Genomic DNA, 19,689 nt, shown 5'->3' with positions numbered 1-19,689 from the left:
TCCTAGATACTATCACTTTTGTTTTATCTGCATTTGCTCTCAAGCCCTTATGCCCCATTCCATCTTTCTACTTCATAAATCTTTCCTCTGTCTCCCTTACATTCTCTGCAATCAGCACCAAGTCATAAGCATACAACATACAGTATGTTGGGGTCCATTTCTGAACTCACATGAAATTGCTTCAAGCACCAAGACAAACAATATGGGACTCAAGACTGACCCCTGATGCCAGCCAACATTCATGGAAAACTCTTCACTCAAATTTCCATTCATTCTCACCTGGGTGCGAGAACCCATATACAGTACAAAGCCATAACCACTCTGACCAGCCACTCCTGGATCCCATGCTTTCTCATTGCCCACTGTACTACTTCCCTAGAGACTCTTGTCAAAGGCTTTCTCAAAAAAGACAATAATAATAATAATACACAACTCCCTCTTGCTTATCTTTCCTATATATTTTTTTTCTTGAAGCTGTCTGACAATTAACATGGCATCAGGGATCCCTTTGTCTGGCATAAACCCAAACTGCATCTAATCAGTATTTAATGGTACTCATTCCCTTATCATATGTTCTAGGACTCTCTTCATTACCTTCATTTGTTTTGTTTCATTTCATTTATAAAGGCCCCAGCATGCTTGTATGCAACGACCTTGGTAACCTAATGGCAGCTCTCCATGCTGCTCAGTCTCTGGTAGCCTCGCTCTTCAGTCACTTATCCCTGAGGTCACATTCTATGAATTTGTCCCAGGCCTTTTTTGGTCTGCCTCTCACAACCCTGCCCTCAGTGTTCACACTCCTCACTTTCTGCACCCAACTGTCATCCCCTATCATGCCCAAATCATCTCAATCTACCTCTCTTCATCACAGTACCAATACACTCTAGTCTCACCCTTCCTCTTAACTCTTCAGTCATAAACCTAGCCCCCCCCAGGCCTCCAAGGACACTGCACATCCACCTAATCATTGTCATTTCTGTATGTTTGAGCCTGCGAATATTCTCTTCCTTTACTGCCCAGACCTCACTCCCGTAAAGAATTACACTCCTGACACATGTTGCATACAAACACCCCTTAGTAAGAAGGGAGAGCCTTCTCACTGTCAGGAGAGGCAACAGCTCCCTGAACTTCTTCCAACCACTCCTCACTCTAACCTCACCTCCAGCACATAACATGTCTCCTAAGTAACAAAATTCTTTCACACACTCAAGAGACTCACCAGCAAGATGAATTCTACCACACATGACACTCTCCACGCGCTCTCTCCGACACACTACACAGAAGAAATAAGCATTATCTCGCCGTCTACCTCTACTACTACTACATCTCATATGCACCCACTTATCTGGTCAAAGTTTTATGACTAAACTTTCCTCTTTCCAGGACATCACCCTTCCCTTTGTACAAATTTGCAATCACACTCTCCAGTCAGTCATATGGGATAACATTCTCATATAAAATTGCATTTATCAAAATAGTAACTAAACCCAATCCTATACAGTATCTCCTGAGGCCTCCAGCATTTCAGTAGTCAACCCAGACATACCTGCCACCTTCCGCAACTGCATCCTGCCTATTACCCTGCTCACAGCAGCATCAGTCAAATGCTACGGACCAAACACTGGATCCGTTGACTCCAACCTTCCCTGTTCCAGTCAGACTGCTCATTCAGCAACAAGTTATACTGCTCTCTCCGGGCATCTTTAATATCCTCACTGTCCACCACTACCTTTCCTTCATCACTGTTCACAAACTACTTACCTGTGATAGCCCTGTTATCTCTCTTCATCTCATCTGCAACTTTAAATACCATATTCTTCCTTTCAGCGCTATTTGGGTTATCCAGTAAAAGTCTCCAAGACTCAGATTTTGCATGTATATCTCCTTTCTAGCTCTATGCTTGGCAGCCAAGTATTCCTCTCTGTTACCACCCCTTTTCCAGTCACAGAAAAGCCTTCTTTTCTCCTTAACTGCGGCTTCTACACCCCCGTCTGACCATCACGATACCTTATGTCTTGTCACTTCTGTCAACGGCTCCCTATTCAGTCACAACTCTACTCATCTCATTATAGAAAGCATGGCATACTGCTTGATTCTTAAACTTCCATATTTTCCTTCTAGGTGCATAGGTCATCTTCATCACCATCCACACCTCATGCACCATATCTCATCAGTAATTTGTGTTGCTGCACACACCCTTCACTCATTATAACTTTCAAATCCCTCACCAACCTCATATCAGCCCTCCTGACCCAGAATAGTCAATCTGGCTACTATTTCCTCCAAACTCATATGTAATCAATCTTCTCTCTCTTAATATTCAATAATAACCCCCCCCCCCAAAAAAAAAAAAAAAAAAAAAAAAAAATTCTAGATGTTTGCTAGGACAATTTTTCAGATGCTAATGCTGAGGTTTGTTAAGAATATTCTCAAGCCCTGGAAGGACAAATGCAAACACCATACTCAAATTAACTAAGATGTATGAACCACTGTGCAATCCATGCCATATTATGAAGGAATGAAACCTTGCTAGTCCTGAATGGAGAAGGATTCACTACATATTTCACAGCCACTTTACTGTACACTTTCTCTCACAGGAAACAGCTGTCTGCACATTCTTTCTATGAACACCACTAAAGGTTTCTCCATCTTTAATAAAATGCAGTTTCTCAAATTTTTTGTTCATTACTATGATGCTTTAATACCACTATCACACCATTCGCTCACTCGATGTAGTGCTGCTCTCAGGTGTCTGCCCTTTCCTCTCCTCCATCCTTCTTTTCTTCCATCCTCTGCTGTCTTTCTTTCCTTCATTCTTTCCTTGTCCTTCTGCCAACGGGTGACTTTACACTCCCTCTTCTGTCTTTCTTTCCTTCATTCTTTCCTCTTCCTTCTGCTTACTCTACAGTGAGTGACAAGCCAAATGGTTTCCTGTACACCAGGAAACCATTTACTACACTTAATGGCAGCCATATAACCAAATTTTGGCACCTGGTGGTCTATCTATTATTGCCATACACCTCAATCCCGGAAGCGGTGGCCACAAACAAATCGCCTCCATGTCACTGTATCCCCCGCCATTTCACTGCTCTGCTCCCAGCTCACATCTCCCTCTCTCATATACCTCTCCACTTCATCCCTCCATCTCATCCTTGGCCTCCCCCTCCCTCTCCCCCCCTCCATCTCACTCACATACACTCTCCTCATCAGTCTCTTACTCTCCATCCTCTCCACATGGCAAAACCACCTTAATGCGTTTCTCCTAACGTTTCCTATAATATCCACATCCACACAACAACGCTCCTCATTTGTCAGTCTTTCTCTTCATGTGACTCTACAGGTTCCTCTCAAATAACTCATTTCCACTGCTCTCATTCTTGACTTGTGTCCCTCCAACAAGGTCCAAGCTTCACTTCCATATGTTAGAATTGGTATCACAATACTGTCATGTAGTAACTTTTTCACTTCCATATGTTAGAATTGGTATCACAATACTGTCATGTAGTAACTTTTTCACTTCCATGCTCAATTACCTGTTTCTTATCACTGCTTTCAAGGAACTAGCAACCTTTCTTCCCTGCTGCACTCTTTCAAGAACTTCATCCTCTAAAGTTCCATCCTTACTCATTACTCTACACAAGTACTTAAACACACATACGTTCTCCATTTCCTCCCCATACACCTTTTTTATGTTTCTGCTCGGAATCATGCTAAGTCTGTTCTTCGCTCTGCTAAAAATAATTTCATCCATACTAATTCTCAACTCTCAAACTCGAATTCTTCCTGTTCCTTCTACCACAATGCCAAAAACCTTTCTAACAACTTTACCTCATCATTCTTCCCTCCTCTTTTCTACTCTGATGGCTCTGTAGCTATTTCTTCTACTGATAAAGCAGATCTCTTCGCTCAGACTTTGTCCTCCAATTCCACCTTCAATGATTCTGGTGCTGTTCCACCATCACTTCCTCCCTCTGACTTCCTCATGGCTGACATTAAAATTTCATCAGCTGATGTATTTTCTGCCATCACTGGCCCCAATACTAATAAGGCATATGGGCCTGATGGGGTCCCTCCTGTTGTCCTCAAGAACTGTGATTCTGTGCTTACACCCTGCCTAGGTAAATTCTCTCGCCTTTGTCTATCAACTTGTACCGTTCCTTCTTGCTGGAAGTTTGCACTCATTCAGCCAGTCCCAAAGAAGAGTGACCATTCCCAACCTTCTATCGTCCAATTGCTTTAACATCCTGTGTCTCAAAAATTTTCGAGTCTATTCTTAACAAAAAAATTTTAAAGCATCTTTCCAATCACAACCTTCTTTCTGATCATCAGTATGGGTTCTGTCAGGGACGCTCCACTGGCGATCTTCTCGCCTACCTTTCAGACTCCTGGTCATCCTCCTTTTGGGAATTTGGAGAAAGCTTTGCCATTGCACTTGACAACTCAAAGGCATTCGATCGAGTGTGGCATAAATCTTTAATTTCCAAACTGCCCTCTTATGGTTTCTATCCTTCTATCTGTGCCTTCATCTACAGCTTCCTTTCTGGTCGTTCTATAGATGCTGTTGCAGACAGCCATTGTTCTTCTCCTAGATCTATCAACTGTGGTGTTCCTCAGGGCTCTGTCCTATCACCAACTCTCTTCCTTTTATTCATCAATGACCTTCTATGCTGTACATCTAATCCTCGCCACTCATACGCTGATGATTCCACACTTCACCTTTCCATTCGGTTCCCGCAACGTCCATGCCAGCAGTTACTTCAACAAACTGGGGATGAGGCTTTGGCACACCTAAAGTCTGACTTAGTTCATATCTCTGACTGGGGTAAAAATAATCTTGTTGTTTTTAATGCATCAAAGACTCAGTTTTTACACCAATCAACCCAACAGAATCTTCCACAGGAGTACCCACTAATGTTTAATAATATCCAGCTCAAGCCTGTATCATCCTTGAACATGCGTGGGGTTTCATTCACTCGGGATTTATCTTGGAAAGATCATAATACATCTCTTGTAAAATCAGATTCCAAGAGATTAGGTGTGCTAAGCCAACTCCATACCTTCTTTACCTCTGCACAGTTGTTGACTTCATACACGGGTTTTATTCGCCCGAGTGGAGTACACCTCTCATGTGTGGGGAGGCTCTCCACATACAGCTCTTCTCAATAGGATGGAGTCAAAGGCTTTTCGTCTCATTAACTCTCCTTCTCTTACTGGCTCCCTTCAACCTCTGTCTCTTCACTGCACTGTTGCCTCTTTATCCTCCTTCTGTCACTACTTCAGTGGTTACTGCTCCTCTGAAGTGTCTGCTTGTATTCCTCCACCTCTACAACGGGCGCGTAGCACCTGTCTAGCAACAAACTCTCATTCCTTTTCTGTCCAACTCTCTAATGCAAGAGATAACTGCTACTCCCAGTCCTTCATTTGTGCAACAGGTCAACTGTGGAACTGTCTCCCTCTGTCTGTATTTCCTACGTCCTATGATCCCCAGTCTTTGAAATGCGTATGTCCAGGCATCTCGAAATGAACAGATCTTGAATTTGGCTCACTCTTGTATTGTTTTTGTTTTATTTTCTTGGAAGGAATTGTTTGTAGGCTTCTAACCTTTGGTTCCTTCTTACTTGCATAAAAAAAAACACACAACCTCACTGTACATTCACTGACTTCATATCTCTTGAAGACCATCATTTTACTCTTCCCTATATTCACCTTTATATTCCATTTCTTACACACTCTCCCAAACTCATCCACTATGCCTTGCAGCTCCCCTTCATCTTCACTTAACAACACAGTATCATCTGCAAACAACAGTATAGGGAGTTTCCAAACACTGCCCTCTCTCATTAGGGCCACTCCAACATCCACTGCCCTACCTTGTATCTCTTTTATAACCCCATCCATATACAGACTGAACAACCATAGAGACATGACACATACTTGTTTCAATCCAGTTTTCAAATAGAAAAATTCACTCAGTTCACTATCCACATGCACTGCAGGCTTCGCACCCTCATATATACTGTTACATGTGTAAGAACGTATACTGTATATATTTTTGTGTATATTATACATGTATGTATAATGCATGTGTGTCACAAGGCGTGTGTGTGTGTGTGTGTATGTCGATGCTATGTATTTACCTATTTGTATTTACCTATTTGTAGTATACAGGAATTGAGCAATGCTCGTGTTGTCCTGTCTCCATATCCACATTTATCAAGTCTACCTTTACACACATGAATGTTTTTCTCATGCACCACCTCTTTGTCTAAGTCGTTCCAAATATTTAAGTATTTACCTAATATACCTAATTGTGATATACACGGAATGTACTATGCTCGTGGGTTTCCGTCGCTGTTTCTCAATGAGTCGAATTTAACTTTAAACTCGTTTAAGTTTTTAGACTGGACGATCTCTTTGTCCAGGCTATTCCATAAGTCTATACTTCTGTAAGGAAAGCTATATTTCTTGATATCCTTCAAGCAGCTTGACTTTTTCAATTTCATTCCATGTCCTCTTGTTGCTCTCTTATCCCATAAAAACAGATCTTCTTTGTCAATTTTATCTACTCCCACCATGGTCCTGAACACCGCAATCATGTCTCCCCTCTTTCTCCTTTCCTCTAACGAAGGCATATCCAGTTTTTCCAGCCTCTCTCTGTATGACAGGTCTGTCAGACTGGGGACCATCTTGGTTGCTGTTCTTTATATTCTCTCAATCTTGTTTATATCTTTCTTTTTGTGTGGGCACCACACTACCGCTGCATATTCTAACCTGGGGCAGATCATGGCCACTATCAATTTTTTCATCATTTCCTCATCCATATAATAAAATGCTACTCTTATGTTAGTCAAGAGTTTATAAGTCTCTCCAACTATCTTGTTAATGTGCTTTTCTGGTGACAAACTATCTTGGACCAGCACTCCCAAATCTTTCTCTTCTCTCCTTTTTGTGATTAATTCATTACCCAAAAAATAATTCAGTGATGGTCTCCTGGTATTTTTACCCATTTCCAATATTTTACATTTCTTTACATTAAATTTCATTTCCCACGTCCGGCTCCAATTGTGTATCCTATCCAAATCCTCCTGCAGTATTTTACAATCCTCCTCAATCTCTATCTTCCTCAAGATCTTTACATCATCAGCAAACAGACTTGCATAACTGTTCACTCCATCTACCATATCATTTACGTAAATCAGGAACATTACTGACGCCAACACTGAGCCTTGAGGGACTCCACTTGTTACTTCCCTCCATCCAGACATCTTTTCCTTTATTACTGTCCTCATTTGTCTGTCTCTCAAAAAGTCTCTCATCCATTCCAGAAGTTTCCCCTTTAGTCCTCCTATATATTCTAGTTTCCACATTAGTCTCTTATGAGGTACCTTGTCAAAGGCCTCCTCTAAGTCTAAGTACACACAATCCACCCAACCATCTCTCTCCTGTACCACATCAAAGGCTCTTGAGTAAAAGCTCAACAAGTTAGAAACACATGACCTTCCACTTCTGAATCCAAACTGACATTCAGCCAAAATACTGTATTCATCTCCTCCAAATATTTTATCCATCTGTCTTTCAGGATTCTCTCACACAATTTTGCGACCATGCTGGTTAGAGACACTGGTCTATAATTCAGGGGTTCTTCCCTGTTTCCTCTCTTGTAAATTGGTACCACATTTGCCCTCTTCCATTCTTTTGGCACTTTCCCCTCTTCCAGTGAGCATACAATTAAGCTGTGAATTATATCCGCCAGTTGTTCTCTGCATTCCTTCAGTACCCAATTAGAAATTCCATCAGGTCCTGAGGCTTTCCTTACATCTTGAGTTTCCAGTAATTTATACACTTCCTGTACCTCCACTTTTATATCTTTCATCACCGGAACATTTCTAATCACTCCCTCCCCTTCCACAAGCTCCTTTTCTTTAGTGAAAACTGACTGGAAACGTTTGTTCATTATTTCTGCTTGCATTGCTGCATCCTTAAAGACCTCTCCTTCTACTTTCAGCTTGGTGATTCCTTCCTTTTGTTTCAGTTTGCCATTAACAAATCTATAAAACAGTTTGGGTTCATCCTTGCATTTGTCAATTATACTTTTTTCAAAGTTCCTTTCTTCTTCTCTACGTATTCTTGTGTATTCATTTCTTGTTCTTTTATATTCTTCCTTTGTTCTGTCGTTACCTCTCTTTCTCCAATTGTTCCACGCCTTATCTCTCTCTTTTTTTGCTATCATACACCTTCTATTAAACCACTCCTTTTTCCTGTTTTCTTTCCCTCTTACTCTTGGTACAAATTTTTCCACTCCCAAATTATACAGGTCTAGAAAGATATCCCACTTCCTCTGTATCTCTCTTGTTTCTCTGAATTTTCTCCAATCTGCATTTTCAAAAGTTTCTCAATCCTGTAAAATTTGCTTTCCCAAAGTTGTATCTTCCCTGTCTATGAAGCTCGTCTCTTGGCTCGACGTTTCCTATTAACATCTGGATCTCAATGACCACGTGATCACTTTTTCCTAAAGGACAGAGATATTCCAATGATTCTATTACATCGGGTTCTTTGGTGAACAGTAAATCTAACCTTGCTGGTGTGTCCTCACCTCGAAACTGTGTCTCTTCTTTGACCCATTGCGTCATCACATTATTCATTATTATATTTAATAACATAGTGCCCCACGAATCCTCGCCGCCTCCCGAGTACCATTCCTCCCAGTTCACCTCTTTACAATTAAAGTCACCCACCAAAATTATATTATTGCTTTTCTCAATTATTTTTTGCAAGTAGCTAGCCATATCCGACAACATCTCATAGTACAGGTAACGCGCACGGAACACGAGGGTTTCGTTCCTACCGTGCCGTGTTAGGTGCGAAATCGCGTATATTTAAACTACTCCGTATTTTGCTCCCTAGACCCCCCAAATGTGTTGTTTTGCTGTTATCTGTCACTAGAAAGCACTTTAAGTGGTTAGAAGGTTTATTTAATGTTATAACTCACAAATACAGTACTCCTGAGCAAAACTTCAACACACAAATACTGTACGTAAACACAAGGAAACATTCCGACGCCGATCATAGGTAATAAATTAGGTTAACTGGTACCAGTGCTTTAACTTACAAGTACATACCAGAACAGTACATATTTAACTTAGAAATGCAGTACTGTGATATCGAATGATTTCAGTACATAATCTGTTAGGAATGGCTGGAAAAAAAAAATGTTATGAATACATTTTCACCTTTTTGATATATGTTTATGGTAGTTTCGAGTTATTTTTACGTTATCGTTGTGCCCATGCTTGGAAAAGGGAGCGAAAGAGTTGAATTTTCAGTCCTAAATGAGAAAACTGCACGTCCTCCAAGGCTAGACTCTGCCACGGGAGAATAAAGTGGAGGGTCAGTCCGATTAGCAATAAGGAAGTTGTGTCATAACTTCCAGCTCCCACACCACGAGAATGGCTAAAAATAGAATCGTAATGCAGTTTCAGAACTAACAATAAGTCTAATTATTACGAATACAGATACAAAGCAGAAATAAATACGTTTACAGACAGGGAAAACGTATTTCTTCCGTCATAACATGTTCATCTTTCTCAATTATTTTACGTTCATCTTTATCATTCTACCTTGTTATTTTCGCAATATATATTGCTGTCTCGTAAACAGGGTGGTTGTTTGTGTTTTGCAAGGGAGGAAAAAGGTTGTATTTTCTGTCTGGGTCGAGATAATGGGTGTAACTATGTGTGGTTAGGCATGGCCACGAGCGAAAAAATCGTACATCCACTCATTACGATAGCCGGTGGTGAACTGACAGATGATACATGAGACGATGAAGTCAAGGTCATGTCCCAGATTTTCGTTCACTTCCCGAAAGTTTTCACAGTTTTCTACAAGTTGCAAACAATTACAGCAAACCTGAGCAAATAGGTAAAGATACCAAGACAAAAATGTATTTTTCTCTTATTATAAGTCTTTAACGAACAAACAAAAAAAAAGGCAATATTCCGACGCCGATCATGGGTAATCATATAAATCAGGTTAACTGGTTACAAGGCTTTATTTAATGCTTTAATTGCTTACAAGTACATACCAGAACAGTAAATATTTAACTTACAAATACAGTACTGTAGAAAAGCAGTACAGTAAGAGTTTAACGAACAAACAAAAAAGGCAATATTCCGACGCCGATCATGGGTAATCATATAATTTGGGTTATCTGGTTACAAGGCTTTATTTAATGCTTTAACTTTATTTAAGTGCTTACAAGTACAGTACATACGAGAACAGTAAATATTTAACTTACAAATACTGAACAGCACTGTGGAAAAAACGAACAAATAAAAAAGGCAATATTCTGACGCCTATCAGGTAAACTGGTTATAAGACTTTATTTCTTGCTTTAACGTTATTTAATAGTACTTTAAGTTGCACATAAACTTACCAGAACAGTACAGTACTGTAAATATTTAACTTACAAATACTGTGCTACTGTACTCGGGAATGTCTCACTCGCTGAATAATTTCCCGCCTAGATCGTCACGTAATAAAAACAAACCGCGCACTGCGGTGACGTTCCAGGATTTGATCTTTCAAAGGCCTCTCCTGCGTTAATTTGTAGTTTTCATAATGGTTTTTTAATCTTACGTTGTCTTATATGTATCCCAGCCCTTACCGTGTATAATTGCGAGCGCGTTCCGTGAGATCGTGTTCCGTGCGAGTTACCTGCATTCGTCATCCTTCCATGCTCTCGTCTTTGGGGGAACATACACTACCGCCATATCTCTCTTAACATTCTCTCCAATTTCTAATTTCATATATATCACTTCAGCCCTGTCTTCTCCCATTTCCACAGTATCTCCATTTATGTTGTTCTTCACTGCTATCATCACTCCTCCTCCCATTTTTTCTTTCCTGTCTTTTCTCCACAGTTTGTATTTACCATGTCCCAAATGAACATCAATATCTTCTCTTAATTTGGTCTCTACAAGGCACATGATATCAGGTTCCTGTTCTCTCAAGAAATCGTTATTTTCGATCCTTGTCGATAAGAAACCATCAACATTAGTATATATCGCCTTCAAATTATTTTTGACGTTTTTAATAATATGAGGGAGGGGGGGGTTAGTTGGGAGGAGGGAAGTCAAATGGTTGGTGACAGAGTGACTTGGAGGCGTTTTGTCTGCGGCCACCCTTTGCGGGATTAGGGCGTCGGGCTACAGATAGATAGATAGATTAATACCCTCTTCTCTCCTACTCTCTATGTGTAAAACTTCCTCAACTTCTAATCTTTCACAGCCATCCCCCTTAGTTTCCTTCACTTCTATTTCCTTAAATACCATTTCCTTACTTTCATATCCAATACTCTCCAAAAAAAAGTATTACATTCTTCCTCTGTTCTCTTATCATTTTTTTCCTTTACTTCTTCCTTTAATGATTTTAAAACTTCTCTTTCTTCTTCATTCAGATCTTTTCTTATTATAATATTTTCCATCCCCGCCTCTTTGCTTAATTTCCAAGTCACTTTAAGTAACTCATTTATTACACTTTCTGATGTAAACTTTACTCTCACTGGTCTTGTTTCCCCTTTCTTATAAGGCCCTATCCTCCTTACTTCCTCAATTTCTTTTACCCACTTGTCTCCTTCGGGATCAATCTTGCCTAATATTCCTCTCACCAGGTTCGTGTCTCTCTCGAGTCTTGCGAACCTAACCTTTTCTTCCTCTTCCCTATTTCCAAATACTACCACACATCTGTTCCTTTCTACAGTTTCTCTCACTATTTTCTCTTTTTTCTGCAGTATTTTCACTACATTTTCTTCCATTTCTTTCTTGTTCATTTCCCTTTCTTCCTGGATGGTCTCTCTTAAGCTGACCACTTCTTTCTGTTCTTCTTCTACGTGTGCCCACTTTGCCTTATGTTCTTCTAATACACTACTCACCTTCTCCGTTTTATTAGTACTCTCTTCTAGTTACCTCCTCAGTTCAACATTTTCCCGCTTCAAATTCCTAATCTCTTCATTGGATGTTTCATTTGACTGGATCAGACTCTGTATGGTGGTTTCCGTATTTACTAACACATCCTTTATCACCAGATTCTCTACTTTCTTTTCGAGTTCACTAATCCTCATAATTAATGTTTTAACCAGGTCCATGACATTGGTATTAGCATCAAATCCTTGAAATTCCAGTCCCTCATTGTTTATATATTCGGCCATGTTTGATGTTGGTTAAATACCAAAACAGCTGTTACCGTAAAAAAACTACAAACATTCATGTACAATTTAGTCAATAAATCTTTACATTTTTGGTAGTCTATTAACTTTCATTATTTTGAATTTAAAACAAGACCTTAGGAGACAGGGACAGACAAAATTCCTGAAAACTACTTAAGGTTAGGAGCGATGGCTGGGACGTCTGCTCTCTCCGGCTGTTCGTGTGTGTGCACTAGCATCCATGCACAAGCACTTGCTATCATGTTTTTGCCTGTTGGTTTGTACACATTTATAAAGTCTTAGTTAATTCTGTTTTCTCTCTCGACTTTCGTGTGACTAAAGTTGTTTTTAATATCAGTGACTTTTGGTGGAGCTTAAACTGGCGACATAAAGATTTGTATTCACCAGCGATAATTATAATGTTTGGAGTATGGGGGAGAGATTAATTTGCTTAGCTCTTTTCTGTATATTTCTCATCTGGCCTCCAGCTGCGTGTTGACCCATGCACGCAGCGGGAGGGTATATAAAGCGGGGAATTTTGAATGGAGAGAGTTTTTATGGGATTGCCATTGGGAGGGGGAGTGTTTGGACTGGAGATCAGAGAGGGAGGAGAAGCAGTATTTTGTGTGTTGTATATATTTCTGAACATCGTTTCACTTTGTATCAGCATCCAATTGCAAATATTATTGTTACTGTATTATCATTATTATTTGTGGCAATTGAGTGCAGTTCTCTCTTTTAGTATGATTTTGTTTCTTTTATCTGGCAAGTTTGCTCCCAGACTTTAATGTGATTATTCAGGGTATTATCAGGTTGCTTGTCTTTCTCATTCTTTTGTGTTTCATTATCTCATTGTAAAAGTAATCCCTCTAATATCCGAAAGCCCAATATCCGAACATCCCCACTAACCGGACATAATCGTCCTGGGATCCAATATTCCCAAAATGGGCCAAAAAACGCAAAAAATTCGAAAAAAATCTGACTTTTTTCCCCACCCGTAATTTGAAATTGCCGCTGGCACCGAACAGCTGTTACACCATGGTCCCTTCACCCCTTCCTTCCTCCCCTCTCCCCTGTCAGGGTTGCCATTTGGTATATTTCATTACCAAGTGCGGGCCAATTTGGTAATGAAAAATTTGTTTGGTAATGATTCAGAATAATGCATTACCAAATGGATTTTTCACATGTATGAGGATACACAGGATGGAGATGGTGGATTGTTTGCTCTCTCTGATTAATCTGCTACCCTACATAGCATGAAAATAATCAACATGGTGTTAATTATAAGGAGAGTGATTACATGTATTCCCTACTTGTCCGCAAGTGGGTTGGTGGAAGGTTAGTGCCCCTCCCCGTAAAACAAATAACTCAAAGCCAAATGGCCACCCCTTACAGGATTAATGGCGTCTGGCAATAGATAGATAGATAGATAGATAGATATATAACAAGTGAAGAATAAATGCTAGCTTTACGAATTTGGTAATGAAAAGTTAAATTTGGTAATGAAAGTTGAGGAGATTGGTAATGTGGCCGTTGCGATCTGGCAACTCTGTTACCCCGCCATCATCAACAGTCACAGTCTAACTCCGATCAAGAGCAGATGCTCATAGCAGTGCAAGCCACAGGTGCTTGTTTTTTGTGAATAAACAGTGAATAAACTGCAATACCTCGCCACTAGAACACACAGGAATTTACAGTGATGTGCAGTATTAAGAAATTAGAATTTAGAGTGCAGAGGACTAACTGTGGACTGCAAACTGGCGGTTCAAACCAGTCCAGGAGCCATGGACTTGTAAGTACCCAGAATGTTTAATATTGTATAAACTTACCTCTAAAACCTCATTTTATGGTTCTTTTGCATTTATTTCAGTCTTTTATGTCCCTTATTGGTGTGACTTGGGTCTTAAATAGGTGCAATGCATGTCCAGAGGGAGTTGTATAGGTGTTTCTCTGAGTAAGGGTCCATAAGTACAAGTCCATAAGCTGAGGCCCAATATCCGGACAGGACCACTATCCGGACCTGCCTATGGCTCTATTACGTCGGATATTGGAGGGATTACTGTAAATATTTTTAGCTTGTATTATATTAGGTATTTTTTTCATTGTGTTTATTTGCCCTTGCTAACGTAAACTAATTTTTATTTACTTTCGGACCTGTGTTGTGAGCTTAGAGTTAGTTTTTTTTTTACTGTTTTTCATCACTTAACTATTTGTTCAGTTTCCTTTTCACTTTGTCTTTCTCAGTTTTTACACAGTCAGATTTAGTTATCTTATGTTGCCTATTCCCATCTTGTAACATATAAATTGGCTTTACCCGCCAGGATGATACCCTGATACTCTGATTATCACTGTCATTATGGAGGGTAGAACTAGTGATGTTACTGTGGCGCCTCTACACATCGTGAGTCAGCAAGATGCAGCTGACTTCATCAACTCAGGAACAACGGAGGATAAGGTTAGGAGGTTGCAGAGGCAGGAGTTAATTTTAGTTGCCCAAGCTCTTGAAATTCAGAGTGAGTCAGTCAGTTAATGCCTTCCCCTTAACTAACTTAATCTGCCACCAAATGTTTGACACAGACCCATACGAAGTCCCTGGATCCATACCAGACCTTGAATCAGTTTCTAAATCAGTTCATTCATCCCATGATAGTTTAGTTGAAGACAAAGTCATCGAGCAGAAAGAATCTACTGATGCAGAGCAGGTTAAGAGTGATCATGAGTATAGGATGTTATAGCTTAACCAGTCCCATCCCGATGTTTTCTGGGCAGTGGTACGCCCCAGTCCCGACATTTTTGGACCTTTTTTTTTTTGGCTCAAACATCCACTTTTGGTGAGAAACATCGAAAATTCATAGAGAAATCGCTCACCTGAGGTTTAAAATACTTGATCTAGGTACGAGTACCTCCTTACCTGACTGGGTTTTATATAGGCTGGCACCAAAGAAAATGAGTTCTATGGGAGGGTAACTATTTTATCCACTCATAAACAGTATTTATTTATTTATTTACTACGAATTTATATGTAGTACAAGAGTATATTGGTTTTCAAACAGTAATATAGGCATTATAAGCATTGTTTCACTCACTAACTCATCACCGTTCATGACCATTTTTTCCCCACATTACCTGATCATCATTACTGACTGTTTCTTCCTCTAATGCTATGTAAACTTTGTCCTCCACACTGTCATCGATTGGGGAATCATTCTGGCCCTGAATGTCTTTATTGGCCAGGTCACTGGTAACAGGTGAATTGCCAAGACAATGGCGTGCAGGGGGGGGGGGAGAGGTTATGCGGTGTAAGACATTGTCCCTGCTTGGCATCTTATAGAGGAATAGAGGAAGGTGTCCAGTGTATACGTGCCAAAAATCACTCGCGAAATCACTCGCGAAAATTGAAAATTGTGCAAATTAGGGACCTTGCAATGTTGCTGCATTAATTCACGTCTCCGGGATATGAGTGCACATCATATGAGGACGTGAATTCACGTCTCCGGGACGCGGCGGGTTAAACTACAGCTTCAGAGGGAGAAGAAGGAAGAGGAGAATAAGATGTTACAGCTTAAACTACAGCTTCAGAGGGAGACGAAAGAGGAGGAAAATAGAACGTTACAACTTAAACTACAGGAGGAGAAAATAAAACTGGAGCAGATGAAGCTTAACTATGAAATGCATATGAATTGTGCAAGTGCCCCATTCAATTTTCCCCATTTTTTTTCAGAATTTAGAGCCACTGAACCCATTAAATTAGTTCCCCCATTCGATGAGTGCCTAGCCCTGGAGTTCTTTGACTGATTTGAGAAGATTGCTATAGGTAACAAGTGTCCCAGAGACATCTGGTCATCTCTAGTTCAGACAATAATCAAAGGTAAAGCACTGAAGGCCTATGACAGTCTTAGCCACCAAGAATCACAGGATTACGAGGTACTAAAGAAAGCCATACTGTGCGCATATGAGATGAGCCCTGAAGTTTACAGGCAGATATTTAGGAATTGTAGGAAGCGCCCCCATGATACCTTTGTAGATTTCAGCAGGCAGATGACTGATGCTTTTAATCAATGGATGCAAAGTGGAGATGTCTCAGAATCTTATGTTAACCTTAAGGAACTTGTTATCCTTGTGAACTTCCTTAATAAGATTGATACAGATTTAAGAACTTACCTTGCTGATAAGAAAGTTAAGAATGCTGCTGAAGCTGCAGTTTATGTAGATGATTATTTATTATTTAAGAATCTGAATAAGGGTAAGGAAGTTCCTAGGAGTGTTCCTCAGAAGTGTTACCCCCTGTCAGCTCCCCAAACAACCATCTCAGAAGCCCAACTCCATGATTTACTCCACACCCAAACCTGATACACCTAACATTTCCCCAAAACCTACACGCCGCCCATTTACTTGCTCATATTGCAAGAGACCAGGTCACACTGTAGATAGATGTTGGCGAAAGTCAGGTGTTGTGGAGCCAGTGAGTTTTGTTTCTTGTGGAGCTCCTGTGGTTACCCCTTCAGTTGGTTCCCCAGTTGTTAGTCAGGGAAACTCTGATGTTTTACCCCCTTCTAGGGTTGATGTTGTGCTGGAAGGTGGGAAGAAGGAGGCCACAGTTGTGTAGGAGGCCACAGTTGTGTAGGAGCCCACTGTTTCAGGAGGTGTGGTACAGGCGGTGACGAGCAGTGTTGCCCCTGCTTCTTCGTTTGCCCTGTGAGGTTCAGTCAGATAGAGGGTCGACTTTCCTGTCCAACATCTTCCAGCAGTCATTAGCTCAACTTGGCATCACACATTATCAAGAGCAGTGCCTACCATCCGGAGACGCAAGGTGCCTTGGCGTGTTACCAACAGAAACTCAAGAATATGCTCCACAAGTACTGTCTGGAGCACGCTAAGGACTGGGACCGCGGTGTGCCCTTCCTCCTGTTTGCTACCAGGGAAGTACCCCAGGAGAGTTTGGGTTTCTATCCTAACGAGCTCGTGTTTGCCCATCGAGTTCGGGGTCCCTTGAGCTTGGTTAAGGAGACTTGGAGGAGTAACCTCGCCAAGAGCAAGAGCAAGAGCTTACTCCATTATGTGCAGGACTTCAAGACCTGTATGAGTGAGACTCTAAAGCTGGCCCGGAAAAATCTCAAGCTAGCTCAGGAAAACATGAAGGTGTGGTATGATCGAAAGGCCAGGCTGAGGGAGTTTAAGGTCGGCGATGAGGTTTTGGTGTTGTTGCCACTGCAGGGTCAGCCGCTGGCCACTAAGTTTAGTGGTCCTTACCCTGTAGTGTGGTGTACTGGAGACACCAACTACCTGGTGGAGACCCCCGACAGAAGGAAGAGGCATCAACTGTGCCATGTGAATATGCTGAAGCCGTACCATTGTGCACCAGATTCTCCGGCTCCCGTACACCTTGTCTCTGCTGTTGTTGCTGGGGAGGGTGTTGATAACGGTTTGTTTGAGGTGGACTGCTAGTTTCCAGATTGTAGATGAGTGAAGAATGATGAGGCGGAGTCCACTCTCAACTCCAAGTTAGCACAACTGCCTCAGGATCAAGCATCATAGTTGGTTGCCCTCTTCTCAACTTACAAGGTAGTATTCAGCAGTGCCCCTGGGAAGACCGATTGGATTCAGCACGACAAGGATGTGGGTGACGTTGCTCCTGTGAAGTTGCCCCCTTATCGAGTCAGTCCTCAATGTGTTGGCGTGCTACATCAGGAGCTCAATCATATGTTGGACCTCGGGCTTATATCCCCCCCTGTGTTAGTCCCTGGAGTTCCCCTGTGATGTTGCAGCCTAAACCAGACGGCACCGCAAGATTTTGTGTAGACTACTGTAAAGACGGGTGAATGCGCTTACCAAGACTGATACATACCCATTGCCCCAGCTTGAGGACTACATCGATTGCACTGGCTCATCTAGTTGTATCACCAAGTTAGATCTCAGGAAAGGCTTCTGGCAAGTGCCTCTGACTGAACAGGCTAAGGAAGTCTCATGTTTTGTGGCAGACGAACAAACATATCAGTGTAATGTGATGCCATGTGGTATGAAAAATGTCCCGGCAATGTTCCAGTGATTAATGAACATAGTTGTCAGTGGTATGAAGCATTGTGTGGCATATCTGGATGATGTAGTAGTCATTACCAATGACTGGAAAAGCCACTTAAGAGAACTAGGTGTTTTGCTCTCCAGGCTTTCCGAGGCTCGTCCTGTAGTAAATTTAAAGAAGTGCGAGTTTGTTTGTGCACAAATTCAATATCTTGTTTATATGGTTGGTCATGGTTGTGTATGCCCCCTGACTCTAAGGTGGAGGCATTAAAGAATTTTAAGGCACCACAAAACAGACATGAGCTTCAGAGAATTTCATTTTTCATTCATTCATTGCCAGACGCCATGTATCCCAAACGGGGTGGCCAAGGGCTTAGAGTTAATTGTTTTACAGGGAGGGGGACTAATCCTCCACCAACCCCACTTGACACGTAGGGAGAACGTTATGCCAACAGCATCTGGTGTTCCCAGGCGGTCACCCATCCAAGTACTAACCAGACCCAACGTTGCTTAACTTCGTCGATCGGACGGGAAGCGGTGTACTCAGCGTGGTATGGATCCTCGGCAGTATTAGTTACACCGTCGTTTTTTGAAGTACTCTGCAACAATAGTGGCCCCTCTCACTGAATTGCATAACATATAGAAAATACATCTGGACTGATGTGTGTCAGAGTAGTTGTGATGGAGCCAAGGAGGTCTTATGTAATTATCTAGTTATCGCTGCACCAAACTTTAATATGACATTTAAACTTGCTGTAGATGCTAGTAATGTGGGTGCAGGAGATGTGTTGATGCAGGACGATGATCATGGTGTAGAGCATCCTGTTTGTTATTTCAGTAAGAAATTTTCTATTCCTCAACGTAATTATTCCGTTATCAAAAAGGAACTATTAGCCCTAATCCTTGTCCCGCAGCACTTTTCTGTGTATGTCCCTGCATTTAGACCTACTGTCATTGTATATACTGATCATCACCCACTCAAATTTCTGAATAATTTGAAGATGATGAATCAGCAATTGATGCTTTGGAGTTATGTTCCTTCAGCAGTTTCATTTGCATGTTGGACATATTAAGGGTGTTGACAATATCATCGCTGATTGTCACTTTCTTAAGAAGGAATTTTCTTGAGGGAAAATTCTTTCTTAGGTGTGGGCGTGTTACATGTGTAAGAAAGTACATATACTTTTGTGTATATTATACATGTATGTATAATGCGTGCATGTCGCAATGCATATGTGTGTACGTCGATGCTATGTGCACTAGCATCCACACACATGCATTCACTATCATGTTTTTGCCTGTTGGTTTGTACACATTTATAAAGTCTTATATAATTCTGTTTGCTCTCTCGATGCAGGTGTGACTAAAATTGTTTTTAATATCAGTGACTTTTGGTGGAGCTTAAAATGGCGACATAAAGATTTGTATTCACCAGTGACAATTATAATGTTCGGAGTATGGGGGAGAGA

The 19,689-nt window shown here is 41.1% G+C and overlaps 1 protein-coding gene and 1 pseudogene across 1 annotated transcript in view; both read right to left on the bottom strand.

Moving 5' to 3' along the window:
- Positions 1-19,689, bottom strand: part of LOC145417306 (uncharacterized) — a 564,754-nt gene that overhangs the window by 54,543 nt on the left and 490,522 nt on the right. The window lies entirely within an intron of this gene.
- LOC145417632 (5S ribosomal RNA) lies at positions 18,667-18,786 on the bottom strand (annotated as a pseudogene).

Source organism: Coenobita brevimanus, chromosome 110, assembly GCF_032717465.1.
Source record: "Coenobita brevimanus isolate Jiangsu-jjx chromosome 110, ASM3271746v2, whole genome shotgun sequence".
NCBI classification, from domain to species: domain Eukaryota; kingdom Metazoa; phylum Arthropoda; class Malacostraca; order Decapoda; family Coenobitidae; genus Coenobita; species Coenobita brevimanus.
This window is presented reverse-complemented; position numbering and strand designations above follow the sequence as displayed.